At 47.4% G+C, this 22,609-nt stretch overlaps 2 protein-coding genes across 7 annotated transcripts in view; one reads left to right on the top strand and one right to left on the bottom strand.

The window, feature by feature from the left end:
• CFDP1 (craniofacial development protein 1) overlaps positions 1–5,581 on the bottom strand; it is a 534,880-nt gene extending 529,299 nt beyond the window's left edge. Inside the window, exon 1 of the mRNA XM_033941184.1 lies at positions 5,560–5,581. The gene's annotated coding sequence lies outside the window, so the exon portion shown is untranslated. The remainder of the gene's footprint in view (positions 1–5,559) is intronic.
• Positions 5,582–5,686: 105 nt separating this feature from the next.
• The window catches only part of TMEM170A (transmembrane protein 170A), a 292,018-nt gene continuing 275,095 nt past the window's right edge, over positions 5,687–22,609 (top strand). For 3 of the 6 annotated variants that reach the window (XM_033941052.1, XM_033941057.1, XM_033941058.1), the window contains exons 1-2: positions 5,691–5,792; positions 15,158–15,272. The gene's annotated coding sequence lies outside the window, so the exon portion shown is untranslated. Of the gene's footprint in view, positions 5,793–15,086; positions 15,273–22,609 lie in introns of all 6 variants that reach the window. The other 3 variants (XM_033941056.1, XM_033941053.1, XM_033941055.1) reach the window with 3 other exon arrangements.

Genomic DNA, 22,609 nt, shown 5'->3' on the forward strand with positions numbered 1-22,609 from the left:
GGCGACACTCAGTGCACCCCACCCGGATCCCGCGCAGATCAGGACAGGTAAGCATCTTAATGGTCAAGGGTTCCAACGCCAAGACAAACAGAAGCGGCGAAAGAGGGCAGCCCTGGCGCGTCCCCCGGCAGAGTTCAAAAGTGGACGACAGACCCCATTTATAAGAAGACGGGCCATGGGCGCGGTATAAAGACCCTGAATCCAATGTACAAAGTTCCCAGTCAATCCATACTGCGGCAGAACCCAAAATAAATACTGCCAAGATATGCTGTTGAACGCCTTCTCCATATCTAGGCCAGCTATCGCCGAAGTGCCACCATCCCCTCTATGATCATGTATGGCGGATAACGCCTTGATCAGATTCATAGAGGCATACCTGTGAGGAACAAACCCCACCTGATCCTCGCCCACAAGTTGCGGGAGAAAAAGATTTAACCGAGCCGCTAAAATCGAAGCCAACAACTTGGCATCCTGATTCAATAAGGATATGGGTCTGTAAGATCCGACCTGCGTGGGATCTTTCCCCGGCTTCGGAAGCAAGGTAATGTGGGCTAAATTGTGTCGAGGACCAGCGGTGCCAATGGATAAATGATGAAAGTAAGCCTCCAAAGGCTGAACCAAAATGTCAGACAGAAGTTTGTAATACTCTGGACGGTAACCGTCCGGTCCCGGAGATTTAGCAAGATGCATTTTCTTGATGCCCAAACGGATCTCATCCGCTGAGATAGGTGCATTCAACCGCCCCACTTGGCTCTCAGAAAGGCTCAGTAGAGAGAGATCCTTAAAAAAAGAATCCCGCTCGGCCTCCGTAAAGTCTCTGCGGGCATAAAGGGACTTATAAAAGGCCATAAATTGGTCCCGAATTTGGGACTCCCAAGTAAAGCTCAATCCCTGCTTATTCCGCACCAGACGGATAAGTTGCTTCTTCCTGTAGGCTTGCCCCAGAACCGCTAGGAGTTTGCCCGCCCGGTTCCCCCATTGATAAAGGCGAAATTTCTGAAAATAAATATTATGGCGGGCTCTCTGATCAAGGATCGCATTAATTTGGATACGAAGAGACTTAATTTGTTGAAGCTCATCCATAGCCAAGCTGGATTGGTGACGCCGTCGTAGAGCGGCCAGAGTCTGTGAGAGGGTCAAAAGCTCCGCCCCCTGCCTTTTGCGTTGAGTCGTGACATATTGTATAATGTGCCCCCGCAGGACAGCCTTAGAAGCCTCCCAAAAGATTTCCGGGTTCACATCCGAGGTTCTATTGTGTGAAGCATACTCGAGCCACTGAGCTCTGAGAAAGGTATGAAAATCCTTGTCACCATACAGGGCAACCGGAAAACGCCTAGAGCGCTCCTCCCGCTGCTCTGTAACCCCTAATGCCATTACCACCACTGAATGATCTGATAATGGCATATCTTCAATAGTAACAGTGTCGACTCGAGAAAAAAAGGAGGAAGATACTAAAAGATAATCCAAACGCGAATACATGTTATGAGGGTGAGAGAAAAAGGTAAATTCACGGTTGAACAGATGAAGTGTTCTCCACGTGTCGACGAGGTCCAATTGACTACAGAGAAAGTTCACCCCCCGATGATCCTGGTTGCGAATCCGCGGCTTGGCAGAACAGTCCAAAGGGGAGTCAGCCACAATATTAAAGTCCCCTCCAAAAATCAACTGATAGGTTGGATATTGCGTCAATATTCCCAATAGCCCCGAGAAAAATTTATGGCTATACACATTGGGGGCGTATAAATTGCAAAAGAGAAAGTGGTACCCCCCATAGTTCCCCCAAAAGAAGGACATACCGGCCTTCCTTATCCCGAATAGTCTTATGGATATGAAAGGGCAGCTGTTTATGGATCAATATAGCAACCCCCCTCTGTCTACTAGTATAGGCAGAATAGCTCACCTCGCCCACCCAGTCCCTGTGCAGCTTCTCATGTTCGGAGGCAGAAAGATGTGTTTCCTGGAGATAGGCAATATCAATTTGATGCTGTTTAAGCCACGTGAGAATTTTCTTACGTTTCACAGGTGAATGGATACCATCTATGTTAAAAGTGGCCACCTGGAGATTAACCATAGCTGCTAAGGGAAAAAAGCCACCAACGTTCTCATAGGACAATCCCAACCAAACAGACCGGAACCTGTGCCCCCCAGCTAGGCTCGGCTCCAGAAGGCAATACCACGAGAGTATGAACATGCCCAACAGCTCCTCCAGGCACCCAGCGTTCAAGCAATCCCCCCACCCCAAACACCCCGCTACAATCATCCACAACCATACCACACATAGACACCCATCTCCCCCCCTGACCACCCCCCCGCCCAAAAGCCGTCCCCCAAACAGCCACCTCCCCCAAGTCAGACAAACCCCCGCTCACCCCCCCCCAGATACATAAAGAAAACAGAACAAAAAAGGTGAGGACCATACAGACAGCAGCCACAGAGGTGAGCTAAACCCAGAGAACCAGTAAAGGGAGAGAGAGAAAAGTACCTAGGGAAGAAAACAGGACCCGCCCCCCGCAAAGGCAAGGGTAAAGGTAAAAAGGGCACTAAGCAGAACGCCTGGTACAATCCTGCCCACAGAACAGCAAGGTACAATGCAACAGAGTCATACCCCCAGTCCCAACAATCGCCAGAAAGGCCGGGTCCACCAACAGCAGGCCCCCACCAATGCTGCAGACTACAAAGGAGATGAAGAGAGGATCTCTCACCAAAGGGAGAGAAAGAAAAATCAGAAGGAGAACAGGAGACAAGAGGAGTCCAGGCCAACACCAGACGAATCTCCGTCCAGGTCCAGCGCAAAGAGAAGAGGTTAACGGAGCCCGAGACAGAGAGCTGGAATGAGGTGGTCAGACAGCAACGAAGAGAATAAAGGAAGAAAGACAAAGGAAAGAAAATAGACCCCCCCCCCCCCAACAACTCAAGTCCATTAAATGTTCAGTCCTCAAAACTCCAAAGGCTGATCAAAGGACCACCAGCAAAACAGAACAGCCAGGGGAGAGGAAAAATGCGTCTCCCTGGTACAGCCCCAAGGAATCCTCAGACTCTCCCCTGCAGCAGTGGGAAAAGGAGAAGAGTCACCGGCCAGCCCGCACCCACCGGACAGAAGCTGGAGCAGTGAAGACCCACCCGGGATCATCCAGGCAGAGAGGCCAGGAATGTGCGGACCTCCTCTGGGGTAGTGAAGTAAACAGCCTTGTCATGAAACACCCGGATCTGGGCAGGGTATTGAAGGGCAAACCGGATTTGGCGCTGATGTAGCTGGGTACAGTAATAATAATAATAATTTTATTTTTTATATACCGCCATACCTGGCGGGTTCTAGGCGGTTTACATCAGTTAGATTAGGGGGCCATGGCACAGCGCAGCTCCGAGACACAAGCAGAGTAGTCCTGGAACACTAAAATCCGCTGGCCCTCATAGGAAAGATCCCCCTTAGCCTTGCAGCAGGTAAGTAGCTGGTGTTTATCCGCATAGTTCAGGATGCGAGCTATAACTGGCCGCGGCCTGTGATCCCCCTCTCGGCGAGCCCCAAGCCTGTGTGCCCGCTCGACCATCAGGGGGGCGCCACCCGTGTCCATGTGCAGTTCCTTCGGCAACCAGGTAGATACCAGCTCCCTGAGACCAGCATCGGGGACAGATTCTGGAATCCCAATCAGGCGGAGGTTATTACGGCGGCTGCGGTTTTCCAGGTCCTCAGCCCTGTCCTCTAGTCTCCCATATTTCTCCTCCAAGGCGGAGGCCCTGGCCTCCAGCGCTCCCGTCCGGTCCTCCTGTGCAGACACCCGCTCCTCTGCTTGTTGAAGGCGAGTAGCTTGCCGCTCCAGGGTGTCCTTGAGGCTATCCACTGAAGACTGCAGGCGGGTCAATTTATCATCCAGGATGGCGGTCAGATGTTTTTTCAGTTTTTCTATCGCCTCCGTCTGTAGTGTGACCGTCGGACCCGGGAGCGCATTAGCGGGAGGAGTTAGCGTCGCCATCTTTGCCGGAGTACAAGGGCCACGTGGAGGTTTTGCTAGCTTGGAAGAGCGAGCCGGCATACCTCAGAGACCAGCCAAGAAGATAGGAGCCAGTAGCCCGCGATCTGCACCAGCTAAGGATACCACAAAAAGTCAAAAACAAAGAAAAAAATTGATGTAAATGCCAATAAACTTGCCGCAGGGGCGAGAGAGGTGAGCCAAGCACGTCCGCTTAGCTTGAGCGCATCATGTGACCCCCCACACTTCCTTCTTCTGTAAAGCCAATATTTCTTTCTGCCTTTCTTTCTCTCTCCCCCTGCCTGCATACCTTTCTTTCTCTCTTCCCCTGCCCTTCTCACTTCCCCGATTCTTTTCCTATCCCCACCCCCAAACCACCAACGCGATTTCTCCATGCTGCTTCCCCGAGCCAGGCATAGCGCATACAAGTGCCGGGCCCACAAGATTTCACCTCTGACGTCAATTCTAACGTTGGAGAGGATGTTCCAGGCCAGCCAGGCAGCGATTGGCTGGCCCAGAACTTCTCCAACGTCAGAATTGACGTCAGAGGTGAAGTCTTGTGAGTCCAGCGCTTGTACACGCCAGGCTTGGCTTGGAGAAGCAGCAGGGAGAAAAAGATCACAAAGGCAACGCAATTGACTCGCGTTGCCTTTGCGATCGACCATTTGGGCACCCCTGATGTAAACTATTCAGAGCTCCCCTGGGTAAACAGTATAAAAAATTGAATAAATCTGACTAATTAGTTTCAATAAGGTAGACCAGGTTACTGAAATTCTAAATCCAAAGTATTGCTGTTCTTTTTTTTTTTTTTTTTCCCTCTGTGTGATAAGTTATAGCCTATTTTTTACTGCCCCTCTGGTTGTCACTAAGCAGGTAGCCTATTTTACTGCCCCTCTGGCTGTCATTCTGCAGGGAGTCCCCGTGCTGACGTCTTCTTCTCTGCTGGTCCGCCCACACAGGAAGAGAAGAAAATGTCATAAGGGGTGGGACCGGTAGAGAAGGAGAAGACGGAGTTGCAAGCCTATTTTTATTCCCGTCTGGTTGTCATTCTAAACTAAAGGGAGTCCCCGCGTTGAGATCTTCTTCTCTGGCGGTTCGCCCACACGGGAAGAGAAGAGCGTGTAATAAGGGGCGGGACCGGCAGAGAAAGAGAAGACGGCGTTGTAGGGGACTCCAGTAAATGATAGCAGGAGCTGTGGCAATCAAAAAAAGAGGAGGTCTGCTGTTAAGGTGGACCGAAATCCTGCAATTTTACCAGGATCTCAATACAAATCTATGAGGATCCTGGAGATCCTGCAAATCCTGGTTTTACTCAGACCCGAACACACTTGTACTAACCATTAGGCTACTCCTCTCTCTCAAATGGGGTACCTAGCTTGGTTGTCACCCAGGGCAAAGCAGTAAGGGGGTTGCATTCAGTAGTCAGGGAGTTACAGTCTACATGCATACAGCTGTGGGCTCTGCCGATTTTCTCTCTCCCTACCCCGTAGTGTTCAGCATCTTTCCCCCACATCCTCCCATCGTCGGAGATCTGTTTTCTACACCTTCACTTCCTAGTTCGCAGGCAAGTATCATTCCATCCACAATTTACCTTCCAAACTTGTTTTTATATATGAAGGTGGACCACAGCGGTAGCAATTCATAGAGGCTGCCAACAGCCGGCCCGGAACCATTTCTCCGAGATTTTCCGCCCTCCTCTGACGCAATTTTTTGTTTCCGGCGGGGCGGGACGCCTCGAAAAAATGATTCCGAGGTCGGTCACTGGCGGCCTGTATGACTCGGTACCAATGTAAGCGATCTCCACAACGCAAGACAAGTATTAAGGTAGATCGGGTATGACGGATCATGGAAAGCAGGGAAAGAGACGAATCGAGGGTATTTGGGAGTGAAAAGAGGGAGAAAGTTTGGGGGGTAGGGGAGATGCCAGACCGCTAGGGTTGCCGGCCGAATACCAGAACATAGGCAAGAGATACCAGGGAACTGATGTGATGGGAGAGATGCTAGATAATAGGCAAGGGGATGGAGGGGGAGATGCTGAATAGTAACCAGATCACAGCGGCGGGGAGGGGGTGGTGCGGAGAGAAGTTGAACCGCGTTCATTAGAAAAGTGGAAGAAAGAGGGAGGGATGCTGAAGCATGGGGACATGCTCCTGAATGTGTGTGAAGAGGTGTGCTTAGCATATGAAGGCAGTCAAAAATGTATGTGATTTGGTATCCCTGGGGATCAGGTGGCTACTTCAAATAAACACAACCACGTAGGCAAAATTTATTGTGACAACCAAAAAGATATATTTAAAACCTTTTTACCAAACATGGGACCCAACACGGTCCGTGTTTCGGACAACCTTCATCAGGGGTCCTATTTAAGTACAAAATGTAACACAAGATACAAATATTAAAATCATATAAAACAATATTAAAAAAATAATAAAAATATGAATATATGTATTAAAAACAGTAATGGTGGAATTAAACAACAAGATGATCTTATGTAATCTTAAAGTGAATTGTTGTGATCTGATAATAAGACTGATGTTTATGTTTTGTGTATATTAAAATAGTGACAAATATGCATGCAATATAGATGAACTGCATGCACCAGAGAGACCAAATAACTATAGGCTGTATAAAAACGTGAGTGTTTTATAAAAATGAAAAAGGGTATAAGAAGATAGTGATTAAGTGATAGAAACGGATAATAGCGTGATGGGGACTAGAAAAGCAGAGAAAATTGTGGAGAATATGAATAAAGAAAAAGCATACAAGATACATACCATGGTAGAAAAGGAAAAAAATCAAATGCCACAAAAAATTGCAAAGAACAAAGTTCAGTGGAACAAAACTATCAAGGAACATAAAAAAGAAAAAATTAATATATAAACCCAAGATGTATATGCGAGATTGAAAATAAATAAGTAATATATATATAAAACATGTATCATGAACATATGAAACAATCACATATAGAAGACATATCATAAATAGATACATATATAAAAATATATATATATATATATCTTGTATTACCCGATATAATTTAAAAGCCTAGGCTATAATTGTGAGCATAGAATTAAAAATAATAAAATTGCAGTGTATCTAAAAACTGTTGTCATAAAACATATTCGATCAACACATATAAAAAAATATTAATTAATATAACATAAATAAGTATATATAAAAAAACTTTTATATTATCTAATATGTTATATAATCTAATGTATTGTGTAATGATAAGAGCAGAAAACACAAGAATGAATATCATGGAAAAACTTGCCATAAAAGACAAATGAGTAAATAAATGAACAGACAGATCACCTCATACTTAAAAACACCATACATAATCAAAAGTAAAAAAAATCAAAAGTAAAAAAATGACCTTAGCATGGCTCGGAAAACTAACAGTCTAAAATAATCAAACATGCAGACAAGGAAAATGACCAGTCTCAATTCAAAAATGGAAATAGTGACGCTATCTTTTAAAAAGGAGAGAGATATCGGCATTAGTGTTGACTATGTATACCCATGAATAGCTTATGAAAGATTTCACTAATGAACCTTTCGAGCGGGGCTGTTGGACTTAAACTAAAGTATTGTCACTTATTCAAACTTGATATTTGTGGGTCACTAATAGAAATAAAAATAAAATTAGCCGTTTGTTGCCTTATTTGATGTTTGAAGAATCTAAAAAGAAATATATGTTTTGACCCAGGTATTGTACGCCACGATAGTTAAAATGACTTAAAAAAAACCCGGGTCTGCTGAGTCAAAGCATGTATATGGCTTAAAGAAAAAGGGGAACCTATGGATTAACAAATAAAAAATAAAAATAAAAACGAACTCGGCGAACTAGAAAAAGCGAGAAGAGATGCGGGTTGATAAAATTAAACCGCCAGAAAAACAAGATACAATAAAACCAGGTGAAAAAGTGACAAATATGTAAAACTTACCAAACTGTATTTTCACCGAGCGTCACATGTGATCGTGAAAACTCACAAAAGTAAAATTGCTGAAAAAATGCCATAAAATATAAATGATAAAGAAACGTAAAGGGACCTTATAAAAAACGTAAAGCAGTAGTTGCAAAATGACAAAAAAGGACCAAGGAGAAACAACTGTGATTGAAAGACAGCCGATCCAATCAATGGAGGGGTGGGCATGTTCCTACTGTGTCAGAAGAAATAAAATAAAATAAGTTATGAATATGCTAACCATGGTATGTATCTTGTATGCTTTTTCTTTATTCATATTCTCCACAATTTTCTCTGCTTTTCTAGTCCCCATCACGCTATTATCCGTTTCTATCACTTAATCACTATCTTCTTATACCCTTTTTCATTTTTATAAAACACTCACGTTTTTATACAGCCTATAGTTATTTGGTCTCTCTGGTGCATGCAGTTCATCTATATTGCATGCATATTTGTCACTATTTTAATATACACGAAACATAAACATCAGTCTTATTATTATCCCAGGACAAGCAGGCATGATATTCTCACATGTGGGTGACGTCATCTACGGAGCCCCGGCGCGGACAGCTTTTCAAGCAAACTTGATTGAAGTTTCAAGTTTGCACACTGCACCACGCATGTGCATGCCTTCTCGCCCACTAGAGGGCGCATCCCACCTCGTGGTCCTCAGTTCAATTTTTTCCGCGGAGCAAGAAAGCCCTGTGGATCTGAGCTCCAGTGTTTTTGCCTTCTAGCTGCCGCGTTTAGTTTGTTTTCCATCGAATTAGTTCGCGGTGCTGTTTTTCTTTTCGGTTCTTTTCAAAAAAAAAAAAAAAAAAAGTATTTCGTTTTTCGTCTGGCTCCGGGGGCTCCCGGAAGCCGTGGCCGCGGGACGTCGGTACGTTCCCGGCCCTCTTCTTTTTCTTCGTGGATGTCCCGTCCTGTTACGGGATTCAAAAAGTGCAGCCGGTGTGAGAGGTTGCTTTCCATCACTGACCCTCACCGGTGGTGCATTGTCTGTCTTGGGCCCGAACATCCGACAGAGTCGTGTGATCGCTGTGCTACCTTCCAAAACAGGGCCCTCCGTCGCCGCAAGGCCAGAATGGCGGAATTGTTCGCCGTCGACGCGCCGCCTAAGGCCTCGACGTCGGCCTCGGCTTCGGCCCCGGCCTTGACCTCGGCCTCGGCGTCCTCGGGGGCCTCGGCCTCGCCTCGGCCATCCTCCTCGAAGGCGTCGTCCGTGAAGCAAGCTTCGGGTAAGTCCTCTGTTCCATCCCCTTCAGCAAAGAAGCCATCCTCGAGTCAGGCCAAGGCGGGTGGGTCGACCCCGGCCCCGCATCGGACCTCGACTCCGCACACCCCGAGGGAATACTCGAGACCGAGGTCGCCCTCCAGGGAGTGTGCCCCGGACTCGGAACTCCCCACCTTCGTGGGGATTCCGGCCTTCCAGGATCTCCTCCGAGCTCTGATCTCATCGGAGCTGTCGGGAGCCCTGGAAGTGTTGCAACGTGTTGCGGTTCCGGCGGCCTCGACCTCGGCCGGGGCGCCTTCGGTCTCGGAGGCCCCGGCCTCGGCTCCCTCGACCACGGGAGCCCCGGCCTCGGCGACCTCGGTCTCGGGTACTGTGGCCCCGTTCACCTCGGTCTCGGCCCCGCCCCGGACCTCGACCTCGGGGGAACCCCCTGAGCGGAGTGTAAGGCCCAAAGAAAAGTTGCGCAGAGTGCGCCGTCTTTCCTCCTCTTCCTCCGGGTCTTCCAGGCGCGCCTCGCCCTCGACGCGACCTCGTTCGGGGGCGAGGCGCTGCAGGTGTCGGAGTTGCGCCTCGACAACCCGAGGCTCCTCCGCTCACCTCGTGGGAAGTCTTCCCGGGCCGCCTCGCCGAGGAAACGGGAGAGTGTCCCACGAACCCCGGGGTCCTCACCCAAGGGTTCTGCGAGGAGGACAACTTCCCCTTCCCCCTCGAGGGCCCTCGAGAGGGGATCCTGGGACTCGGGATCTGTTAGGGATCCTCATTATTCCCATGAGGCCTCCCCCCTCTCCTCGGTGGGGCGGTCGAGAACCCCGTCTCCCCAGGCTAGGCCGTCCTCGTTTTCATCCTTCGTTCAGGACATGGCCCAAGCCCTGGGGATTGACCTGATGGTAAGTTCTCGGTATTCCAAAGAATTTTTGGAGGAACAGGACCTCCCCACTCCTCCTAGAGAGGTGCCTAGACTCCCTCTCAACAGTGTCCTTTTGCAGACCTGGCTGAAGAACTTGTCAAACCCTCTTACAGTCACGTCTGTACCTTCAAAAATGGAATCGAAGTATAGGACGATTCCTCCTAAAGGGTTCGATAAGGCGCAGCTCTCACACCAGTCTCTTCTGGTGGAGTCTGCTCTAAAAAAATCACAGCCCTCACGGGTTTCTGCGGCGGTTCCACCAGGCAGGGAGGGGCGGACCCTGGACAAGTTTGGCCGTCGCCTCTATTCAAATTCCCTGATGGCCACCAGGGTTCTAAATTACGCCTTCACCTTTTCCTCCTATTTGCGTGGTATGGTGAAGGACCTCCCTCAATATCGAAACTCGTTACCGGACTCCCAAAGAGCAGGATTCGATAAGTTTATGTCCAACCTGTCCCAATTGCGGTTGTACCTATTCCATGCAGTGTACGACGCCTTTGAGCTGGTTTCGAGGGTGTCGGCCCTCGCAGTGGCCATGCGCCGCTTGGCCTGGCTTCGCACCCTCGACATGGACCCAAACCTGCAGGAACGCCTTGCAGACTTGCCTTGTGTGGGGTCCGAGTTATTTGACGAGTCATTGGATGCGGCGACCAAGCGCTTGTCGGAGCAGGAGCGCTCTCTAGCATCCCTGGTCCGCCCCAAACCTAGGCCCCCGCCGCAGAAACCCTTTCGGCCTCCGCCGCGCCGATACCCTCAGAAGTCGACCCCGGCTTTCTCGAGACCGCCTCCGAGATGTCCGTCTCAGCGAGGCAGAGGGGGACAAACCCAAGCCCCGGCGCAGGGCCCTTCTAAGCCCGCGCCTTCCTTTTGACGGGCTGAGCGGACGGGGCGGGTTCCCCTCCGCACTTTCACAGGAACCCCTTCCGATCGGGGGCCGTCTTCGGTCCTTCCTGGAGGCATGGACCGGGATTACCTCAGACGCTTGGGTGCTCCGGATCGTCTCCGAGGGCTACTCGCTCAACTTTGTGTCCTCGCCGCCGGACAGTCCCCCAAGTTTAGTCCCCTGCAATCGTTCGCAGCTACCGACCCTTATAACCGAAGCAAAAGCCCTCTTGAAGCTTCGGGCGGTCGAGCCGGTCCCCAGGGACCAGTGGGGTACGGGGTTTTACTCCCGCTACTTTTTAGTTCCAAAAAAGACCGGGGACCTGCGCCCCATACTGGACCTCAGGAAGCTCAACAAATTCCTGGCCCGGGAGAAGTTTCGAATGCTATCTCTCCCGGTTTTGTATCCTCTCTTGGAGGAAGGGGACTGGATGTGCTCCCTCGACCTGAAGGAAGCATACACCCATGTTCCGGTGCACCCCGCCTGCCGAAGATTCTTACGATTCCAGGTGGGGGACCTCCACCTCCAGTACAGGGTACTGCCCTTCGGCCTGGCCGCGTCCCCACGAGTATTCACGAAGTGCATGGTGGTGGTTGCGGCAGCCCTGAGGTCACGTGGACTCCATGTGTTCCCTTACCTGGACGATTGGCTCATCAAAGCCCCGACCAGGGAGGGGGTTATCTCAGCGACCCGACAGTCTATTGCCTTCCTGCAAACTCTCGGGTTCGAGATAAACTTTCCAAAGTCTCAGTTGAGGCCGTCTCAGTCTCTTCAATTCATAGGTGCGGTGCTGGACACGGTGCGCCTGCGCTCCTACCTGCCGACCCAGCGGTTGGAAGCCTTGGTACGGATGAGCCGCCAGGTCTCCCAACTATCGAGGGTGTCGGCCAAGCACATGATGATGCTGCTGGGCCATATGGCCTCGACGGTACATGTCACGCCGTTTGCGAGGCTACATCTGAGGATCCCTCAGTGGACCCTCGCGTCCCAGTGGCGTCAGGAATGCGACCCGGTGTCTCGCCTCATTTCGGTGACTCCGCTTTTGCGGAAATCGCTGCGTTGGTGGACAGACTCTTCAAATCTGTCCATGGGGCTACTGTTCCGCACTCCGCCTTTCCGCAAGGTCCTGACCACGGACTCCTCGGAGTACGCGTGGGGAGCCCATCTCGACGGTCTTCGCACGCAGGGCCTGTGGTCGGCAGAAGACCGTCGCTGTCATATCAACGTGCTGGAGCTGCGGGCCATCTTCCTAGCACTTCGAACCTTCGTTCACATATTGCAGGACCAGGTAGTCCTCGTCCGCACGGACAACCAGGTGGCAATGTACTATGTGAACAAGCAGGGGGGAACGGGGTCTTGGCCCCTCTGTTCCGAGGCTCTCCGCCTGTGGGAGTGGGCGGCCTCCCGGAACATCTTCCTCCGGGCGATCTACATCCAAGGAGAACGGAATTGCCTGGCGGACAAACTCAGTCGACTTCTGCAACCGCACGAGTGGAGCCTACACTCAGCAGTTCTGCGCGAGGTTTTCGCTCGCTGGGGAACGCCACAGGTGGATCTGTTTGCCTCTCCGGAGACACACAAACTACCACTATATTGTTCTCGGATGTACTCGCGGGACCGTCTAGAAGCGGATGCCTTCCTACTAGACTGGGAAGGGAGGTTCCTGTATGCATTCCCTCCGTTTCCTCTGATCATGCGAACGTTGGTACACCTAAAATCGTCCACGGCCACGATGATTCTCATAGCACCTCGGTGGCCGCGTCAGCACTGGTTCTCCCTGCTGCTCCAGCTCAGTGCCAGGGAGCCTCTTCCCCTGCCTGTATCTCCTTCTCTGCTGTCTCAGAGTCAAGGATCCATGTTACATCCCAATCTGCAGTCATTGCACCTGACAGCTTGGTTTCTTGTTCCCTGACTCCTCCGGACCTGTCTCAATCGGTGAGGGAGGTGTTGGAAGCCTCCCGCAAGATCTCGACGAGGCTTTGCTATGCGCAGAAATGGACCAGGTTTTCCACCTGGTGTTCATCTTTTCACCTGGATCCGGTATCAGTCCCGGTATCCTCGGTTTTGGACTATTTATTCCATTTGTCGCGCTCTGGCTTGAAAACCACTTCGGTGCGGGTTCATCTCAGTGCGATTTCTGCTTTCCACCAACCTCTGGATGGACGCCCTCTGTCACTCCATCCCTTGGTGACACGCTTCATGAAAGGGTTACTCAGGGTTTGTCCCCCTCTTAAGCCTCCGTCGGTCGTGTGGAATTTGAATGTGGTCCTGGCTCAACTGATGAAACCCCCTTTTGAGCCACTCAACAAGTCCCTCTTGAAATTTCTGACTTGGAAGGTAGTGTTTCTGATCGCCCTCACCTCCGCCAGGCGGATTGGGGAGTTGCAAGCCTTGGTTGCGGACCCTCCTTTCACTGTCTTTCATCACGACAAGGTGGTTCTCCGCACCCATCCTAAGTTTTTACCTAAGGTTGTTTCTGACTTCCACCTCAATCAGTCCATTGTCCTTCCTGTGTTCTTCCCGAAGCCCCACTCCCATCCTGGCGAGACGGCGCTTCACACGCTTGACTGTAAGAGGGCGTTGGCATATTATCTTCAACGCACCAGGTCTCATCGGAAGGTTCCTCAATTGTTCTTGTCCTTCGATCCCAATCGATTAGGGCATCCAGTTTCCAAGCGCACTCTGTCTAACTGGTTGGCCGCTTGCATTTCCTTTTGCTACGCTCAGGCTGGCCTTCCTCCCCCGGGTCGAGTCACGGGGCACAAGGTCCGAGCAATGGCAGCTTCGATAGCCTTTCTCCGATCCACTCCGATGGAGGACATATGTAAGGCTGCCACTTGGTCTTCGGTTCATACATTCACCTCTCATTACTGTCTGGACACTCTATCCAGGAGTGACGGCCGGTTTGGCCAGTCAGTTTTGCAAAATCTGTTTTCCTAAATTGCCATCCTCCCACCTGCCCTACTTTGGTTAGCTTGGAGGTCACCCACATGTGAGAATATCATGCCTGCTTGTCCTGGGATAAAGCACAGTTACTTACCGTAACAGGTGTTATCCAGGGACAGCAGGCATATATTCTCACAACCCGCCCGCCTCCCCGGGGATGGCTTCCTTGCTAGTTATGGAACTGAGGACCACGAGGTGGGATGCGCCCTCTAGTGGGCGAGAAGGCATGCACATGCGTGGTGCAGTGTGCAAACTTGAAACTTCAATCAAGTTTGCTTGAAAAGCTGTCCGCGCCGGGGCTCCGTAGATGACGTCACCCACATGTGAGAATATATGCCTGCTGTCCCTGGATAACACCTGTTACGGTAAGTAACTGTGCTTTATCAGATCACAACAATTCACTTTAAGATTACATAAGATCATCTTGTCGTTTAATTCCACCATTACTGTTTTTAATACATATATTTATATTTTTATTATTTTTTTAATATTGTTTTATATGATTTTAATATTTGTATCTTGTGTTACATTTTGTACTTAAATAGGACCCCTGATGAAGGTTGTCCGAAACACGGACCGTGTTGGGTCCCATGTTTGGTAAAAAGGTTTTAAATATATCTTTTTGGTTGTCACAATAAATTTTGCCTACGTGGTTGTACATATCTGCAGTTTTGTTTGTTTGCTCCTGCTCGGTTTTCCTACTGCAGATAGAGTTGAACCTAATCCCCTTTTTGGTTGTTGCTCTTACTTCCAATAAACCACTGGGCGAGAGTACAACAAATAGCACAATATATGTGCAAAACTAACTCATTTGGAGAAACTTCCCTCCAATCTCAGAACCAGGGTTTCTATAGATATTGCCTGTCTGTACAGATTTCACATTATCTGGTATTATCAGGAATGTCACCAAATTGTCAGGAATTGGAGACACACTTCAACCATTAAGGGTTCCAACTTTAAAAAAACATGAGACAATTTAACTTAATCAGCAGCTATTGAACACCATAATGTTGGATTGTCACCTCAGAGCAGCTTAGAGTGCCATCCTACAGCCAGCCAATCAAAACTCTCTCCTGTTCCTCCTCAAACTTTCATTGGTTGTAGTGAAGATGTGTAAGCCCTGTTGTTACTGACACTGTACAGCTGTGATGCCCCTATATGGTATTTATCATATTTGTAGATGGGATTGGTGGACTTCATGAGAATGCAGCATATAGCATCAGCAACACCAGAATTATTCTCCAATTCTAGATCCTTCTAGCTAATTAGAGTTCAAGGAAACGCAGATGGGATCTGTGGCTGACTGTCTGAGAGGCTGCGCTGAGATGAAGGAGCAGCATCATTGCACTCTCCTGCTTCCATATCAGTAAGTGCTGGTAATCTAAGTGATTTTTATTGCTTTTTCTAGTTGGAGCTTTTACAGTTGTCAGTTCCAGTCATTGTTGGGCAGGGGAAAGCACATTCCAATGCTCACCAGGGGCATACCTGCATGTAACAAAGATTTCACAGTACTCTTAAGTCTAACCTCTATGCAAGGTGAATCTGTGTGGGTAGATTTATATATGTAGAGGAGGTCACATGATGCAGTAAGCAAGGGCAGCAATGTTTTTGCCTAGCTCCGGGCTCCCTGTCACATCTCTTTGCATCAGGCTTCACAGTGACTGAATTTTCAACTTTTGGCATATCTAGAGACAACCATAATAGTTTATGGAAAAATTCTTACAAGCATCAGGATGGCAGCAAAAGCCAAAAAATGATAAATACAAATTGCAGCCTACAGAAGACAAAATGGTAGACAGAAGTGCAGTGCCGACATGCATCACTCTACACTTATCCATGTTAAACCTCATTTGCCATGTCGCACCCATTTCTCGAGCGTGATTATGTCACGTTGCAGGTCTTCGCAATCCTGCGTCTTAACTACTCTGAATAACTTCATATTGTCTGCAAATTTAATCACCTCACTCATCGTACCAATTTCCAGGTCATTTATAAATATGTTGAAGAGCACGGGTCCAAGCACCCAACCCTGTGGCACTCTACTCGTGACGCTTTTCCAGTCCGAGTATTGACCATTTACCCCCACTCTCTGTTTCCTATCCGCCAGCTAGTTTTTAATCCAGATGAGTATTTCACCCTCGATTCCATGGCTTGCAATTTTTTGAAGTAGTCATTCATGCGGAACCTTGTCGAAAGTTTTCTGAAAATCCAGATATATAATGTCGACCGGGACACCCTTATCAATCTGCCTGTTTACTCGCTCGAAGAAGTGCAACAAGTTCGTCAAGCAAGATCTTCCTTTGCTGAAGCCATGCTGGCTGGTCCTCATCAGATTGTGGCCATCAAGGTGATCAATGATGCGGTCCTTTATCAGCGCCTCTTACCATCTTTCCCAGTACTAAGGTCAGACTCACCGGTCTGTAGTTTCCCGGATCTCCCCTCGAACCTTTCTTGAAGATTGGCGTAACATTTGCCACTTTCCAGTCTACTGGAATCCTTCATGATTTGATCGACAGATTGGTTATTCGTTGAAGCAGTTCATCTATAGTCCCTTTCAGTTCCTTGATTACCCTAGGATGGATGCCATCCGGTCCCGGGGATTTATCATTTTTAAGCCTATCAATCTGCCTGCATACTTCTTCTAGACTGACCGTAAACCCTGTCAGTTTCCCGTCTTCGTTTCCTGTGTATAGCCTGTTGGCTTCCGGTATGTTGTATATATCATCTTAGGTAAATACAGACGCAAAAAATGTGTTCAGTTTGTCGGTGATGGCTTTGTTCTCCTTTAGCACACCCCTTTATTCCGTGGTCATCCAAAGGCCCCACTTCTTCCTTCATGGGTCATTTCCCCTTAATATATTGAAAGAATGGCTTGAAGTTTTTTGCCTCCTTGGCTATTTTTTCCTCGTAGTCTCTTTTGGCCCCTCTTACCACCTTATTACATTACATTACATTAGTGATTTTTATTAGAAACATAGAAACAGACGGCAGATAAGGGCCACGACCCATCTAGTCTGCTCACTCCAATAACCCTCCCCTACCTTTCTATAGAAACATAGAAACAGACAGCAGATAAGGGCCACGGCCCATCTATTCCGCCTTTACTTTGCGGTTCTAGGTGGATTACATAAGAATTGTTATGATAATAAGAATTACATATTGTTAAGATATTAAGAAGTATTTAAGGAATAGTTTGAACATTTTCTAGTTCGCTAAGGAGTCGTTAGTAATTGCAGGAGGTTTTTCAGATTGGTTGTGGTTTTTCTGTTTGGTTGTGTTATATTGTTTTTATGTATTTTTTTTGAAGAGTTTATTTTTGTTTCTTTTTTGAAGGTTTTGTAGTCTGTGGTCGAAGTCAGCAGATTGGTGAGTTGTCGGTCCAGTTTCGCTCCTCTGGTGGCCAGTAGGTTATCATACATTTTTCTTCGTTTGACATTTTTGGTTGGTGGGTGTGTGAATATTGTGTGGGTTCTCCTGTGTCTGGTTGAGGTGGATTGAGTTAGACGATTGTTCCAGTAGGTAGGGCTGTCTCCTTTTATAGCTTTGAATAGTAGGCAGTGGAATTTGAAGTGTACTCTGGCTTGTATTGGGAGCCAGTATGAGTCGTGGTATGCTTCTGTGATGTGGTCGTATTTTTTCAATGAATAGATAGATGAGTCTTAGAGCTGTATTTTGTATTGTTTGAAGTTGTTTTATCGTGGATGCTGGGCAGGGGCTATATAGTATGTTGCAGTAGTCTAGTAGGCTGAATTTTTGGACTTGACTTAGGTTTCTCATTGTTGCAAATTATGTTTTTATTATTTTGTTGATTTGTGGTTGCATGATACAGCCTCTGTCTATCAGTACTCTGAGAAGTTTTAGCATGGGTTGAATGGGGTATGAGACCGAGTTTATTACTAGGTTAGTCAAGGTTGGGGTTTTGTTGTTTTCTAGGAGGATGAAGTTTGTTTTGTCAGGGTTAAGTTTTAGTTTGTGTTCTTTCATCCATGTTGCTACTGTTTCAAGTGCCTATCATGGAGGGCTCAAGTTGGTCGAAGGGTAGGAGTACAGTGATGTCATCTGCGTAGCTGTAGGAGGTAATGCCTAGTTTGTCTAGGTAAGAGCTTAGGGAGGCAATGAATTGAAGAGTGTGGGAGATAGGAGTGATCCTTGGGGAAATCCACATGGGTTGGACCATGGTTCTGATTTTTCTTTGTTTGTTTTGACTCTATAAGTTCTGGATTGTAGGAATCCTTTAAACCATGTTAGTACCTTTCCTGTAATTCCTATTGAGTCTAGAGTTTGTAAGAGGATGTCATGGTCTACTAGATCAAAGGCTGCAGAGAGGTCTAATTGTATGATCAGCATTTTCTTGCCTGTGCTGAGGTGTTGTCTCGCGATGTCCATGAGTGTTCCTAGCAGGGTCTTGGTGCTGTAGTTGGTTCTGAAGCCAGACTGTGTGGGGTGGAGTAAGTTGTGGTTTTCTAGATATACGTTTAGGGCTTTAGCTAAGAGGCATTCCATTAGCTTGACGTAAAGTGGGATTGAGGCTATGGGTCTGTAGTTGGATGGTTGGTCTGTTGCTCCTTTGGGGTCTTTTAGGATCGGAGTTATGATGATTTCGCTAAGGTCCTGTGGGAACTGGCCATCTGTGAGTAGAGTTTGTATCCATTGTAGGAGCAGAGTGCAGAATAGCGTACTGGAGGTTTTCAATAGGTATGGTGGGAAGTGGTTTCTGCATGACTGTATTTGTTATATAATTTGTTGAGGTCTGACCATTTTATAGGTGAGAAGTGGGACCTGGTTCTGTCTGCTGCTACTGATTCATTCTCTGTGGGAGAAGTTGAGATCTCTTCTAGGTGAGTAGGTGTTCCATTGAACGTGGCTCTCATATTTGCAATCTTATTTTTGAAGAATGTGGCTAATAAGGTAGCTGAGGGAGGGGGGAGTTGTTATTGGTCAGATATGGTGTGGTGTCTGTGAGTTCTTTTAGAAACTGGAAAAGCTTTTTTGTGTCTTGGGATCCTTCTCCTATTTGCTTTGTGTGGTATGTCTTTCTTTTTTCTTTCAGCTTTTGTTTGTATTTTTGGTGTAGTGTTCTCCATGCTGTTTTTGTGGATTCTTGGCTACTTTTTCCTCCATTTTTTTTCTAGTTGTCTGCATTGCCTTTTGAGTTAGAGTAGTTTGTTGTCTGATTTTCTATGGATTCTGGTTTTGGATTGTTCTGGTGCTAGCTCATCTAGGGTTGCTGAGATGAAGTCTTTGGGGTTGTAGTTTTGGACTATGGTGTCTGTTTTTGTCAAGAATCTGGTGAGGTCGATGTATTGACATGAGTTGTAAGTTATTTTTTGTGTATAGTAATTGGTTTGCTTTTGTTTTTGGTCCAGTTGATTTTGAAGGAGTATGTATAGTGGTCAGACCAGAGGGAGCAGTACCAGTATCCGTTTGATGTATGGATTTCTGGTTGAGTGGGCTGTTGGGACATGTAGGCTGCAATGTCGAGTTGGTGTCCTTTTTCATGTGTAGCTTGAGGGTCTAGTATTTTATATGTTAAGGTCTCTAGGTATAATGCTGACACAAAACTTGGCCTCTATTATCGACCCCCAGCACAGACTGAAGAAGCAGACGAAGAAATGATAAAGGAAATCAACCATGAATGTATAACGGGTAATGTAACGATCATGGGAGACTTCAACTTTCCAGGGATAAACTGGAACCTAGGAACCTCGAATTGCAGCAGAGAAACGAAGTTCCTGGGAACTGCTTCCTAGAACAAATGGTGGGAGAACCAACAAGGGGAGCCGCAACCTTAGACTTAGTCCTCAATGGCTTAACTGGGAGAACATCAGAAGTGGAAGTCACGGTCCCCCTGGGGACGAGCGATCACAACATGATCAAGTTTAAAATTGGCATTGGGAAGGGGATAAGAACCAAAACCCAAACCACAACCTTTAACTTCAAAAAAGGGAATTATGACAGCATGAGAGTCATGGTTAAAAAACGACTCATGAAAAAGAAAGCCGGAATTAAAACGGTCGATCAAGCATGGTCCCTACTAAAAAATACCATCACCGAAGCACATAATCTCTACATTCCGCAGATATCCAAAGGAAGGCGAAAAAAAACCAAAGGAGGACCAGCTTGGCTAACTAAAGGGGTGAAGGATGCGGTAAGGGATAAGAGGGACTCGTTCAAAAAATGGTAACGCGAACGAACAACGTAGGCCTGGAACAGTCACAAGGTCGACCAGAAGAAATGTCACAAGGCAGTAAGAGAAGCCAAAACGGCATACGAGGAAAAGATAGCGCAAGAAGCCAAAAACTTCAAGCCCTTTTTTAGATATATAAAAGGGAAAAAACCAGCAAGAGAGGCAGTAGGCCCTCTTGACGACCAAGGAATGAAAGGGTGCATTAAAGAAGACAAACAGATCACAGACAAGCTAAATTAATTCTTTGCCTCTGTCTTTACTAATGAGGATACTACAACAATATCAGAAACAAAGAGGGTATTCAGGGGAAACATTGAGGATGGCCTCACCTCAGTGAATGTGGATTTGGACATGATATACTATCAGATTGACAAACTAAAAAGTGACAAATCCCCTGGACCGGATGGAATTCACCTGAGAGTATTAAAGGAGCTTAAGGTAGAAATTGGAGAACTATTACTAACCCTAGCTAACATGTCAATTAGAACAGGGCAAATACCAGATGACTGGAAGATAGCGAATATCATCCCAATCTTCAAAAAAGGATCGAGAGGAGAACCAGGAAACTATAGACCTGTGAATCTTACGTCAGTTCCTGGGAAGATGGTTGAAGCACTAATCAAGGATAGCATAGTGCAACACCTTGAAAATCACGACCTGATGAGAGCTAGTCAACACGGCTTCAGGAAAGGGAAGTCATGTTTGACAAATTTACTTCAGTTTTTTGAGAAGGTGAACAAACTAATCGACAGAGGAGACCCGGTGGATATAATTTATTTGGACTTCCAGAAAGCGTTCGACAAGGTCCCGCAAACAAGTCTTATGAGGAAACTACAAAGTAACGGAATAGAAGGGGACGTGCTCAGATGGATAGACAAATGGCTAGAGAACAGATTGCAGAGGGTAAGCATAAATGGGAAATTCTCGGACTGGGAGCAGGTGACTAGCGGCGTGCCCCAGGGCTCAGTTCTTGGGCCCATCTTATTCAATATCTTCATAAATGACCTGGAAGAGGAAACAACAAGCAACATAATCAAGTTTGCAGATGACACAAAACTATGTCGGGCAGTTGGGTCACAAAACGACAGAGAAGATCTCCAGAAGGATCTAAACCAGCTGGAGGAATGGGCGGAAAAGTGGCAGATGAAGTTTAACATAGACAAATGCAAAGTGATGCACCTGGGTAGGAAAAATAGGGAACATGAATATAAAATGTTAGGTGTAACATTGGGCACAAGCGAACAAGAAAGGGACCTGGGGATGCTGATAGACAGGAACCTGAAACCGTCTGCTCAATGCGCAGCAGCGGCCAAGAAAGCAAACAGAATGTTGGGCATGATAAAGAAGGGGATAATGAGTAGATCAGCGGCCATTATAATGCCGCTTTACAGAGCGATGGTCAGACCACACTTGAAATACTGTGTCCAACACTGGTCTCCATATCTAAAAAAGGATATAACCCTGCTGGAAAGGGTGCAGAGGCGAGCCACGAAGCTAGTAAAAGGTATGGAAAATTTGAGCTACAAAGAACGCCTCGGAAAACTGGGATTCCCTAGCAACAGCAGCAGATGAATCCAGAGACCAATGGGATAGCTCACATCTACCAGCAGGCGGAGATAGAGAAACTGATTAACAGGTGGTCCTATTGGCTGGCACTCCTCCTGTTTATCCAGTATTCTCTATCTCCCAGCAGGAAAAGGTCGCTATTCAACTAGCTCCTGAATTCTGGCTGTGGCTGGAACTTTATTTTCTCCTGTTGAGGTTTCTCTTTAGTGAGACTGCCATTCTGTTTCTCCTGTTGAGGTTTCTCTTCAGTGAGCTGGCAATGCTATTTCTCCTGTTGAGATTTTCTCTTCAGTGAGACAGGGGTGTCCGGCTGAACGGTGCCAGCTTTAGGGGTTACACCTGGGCCCCCCCAGGTCCCTGCCTCACCCTCCCTCCAGTGATAGAGGGTCTGACTGGGTCTCAATATTTTTCTTCTTTCCCTTCTCTGTAAAAAAAAAAAAAAAAAGACCACAGTTCCTCCATTCTGCCTGGTTACTGCTGATCAACCAGATTTAACTGGCTTCAACCGGCCCTAACAACAAGCCTGTGAGTATGTCTGGCTTTTACAGTTGTTTGAACTTCAGGTTCTGTTTTGGAGTCTTAGTACTGTGGGTTCGGTCATCGTACATTTAAGGTATGGATATTTTATTGAGGCTAAGTTTTATGACTAGAAATCCGTGAAGGGAGCCGGGACTTCCCGCCCTTTGCATGCACGCGCTTGGTTTCCTTGTTGGTTACAGCGCGGCAGTAGCGATGCGATTTCATGCTCGTACTTGTTCTCATTGTTGGGTTTCAGTGCAGCAGTAGTCCTGTTTATTCTGAGGCTCTCTTTCATCGGTGTTTGTCACGGCCATGTGCAGCTGATTGTGCAGGTGCCGGTTTATAGCAGCGCGCATGAGATGGGACATGTTTTTTCCGGCGCCGTGGGCCGTTGTTCTGGTTATTCCCCGAGTCTGATTTTCTTTCTATGC

Source organism: Geotrypetes seraphini, chromosome 4 (genome assembly GCF_902459505.1).
Source record: "Geotrypetes seraphini chromosome 4, aGeoSer1.1, whole genome shotgun sequence".
NCBI classification, from domain to species: domain Eukaryota; kingdom Metazoa; phylum Chordata; class Amphibia; order Gymnophiona; family Dermophiidae; genus Geotrypetes; species Geotrypetes seraphini.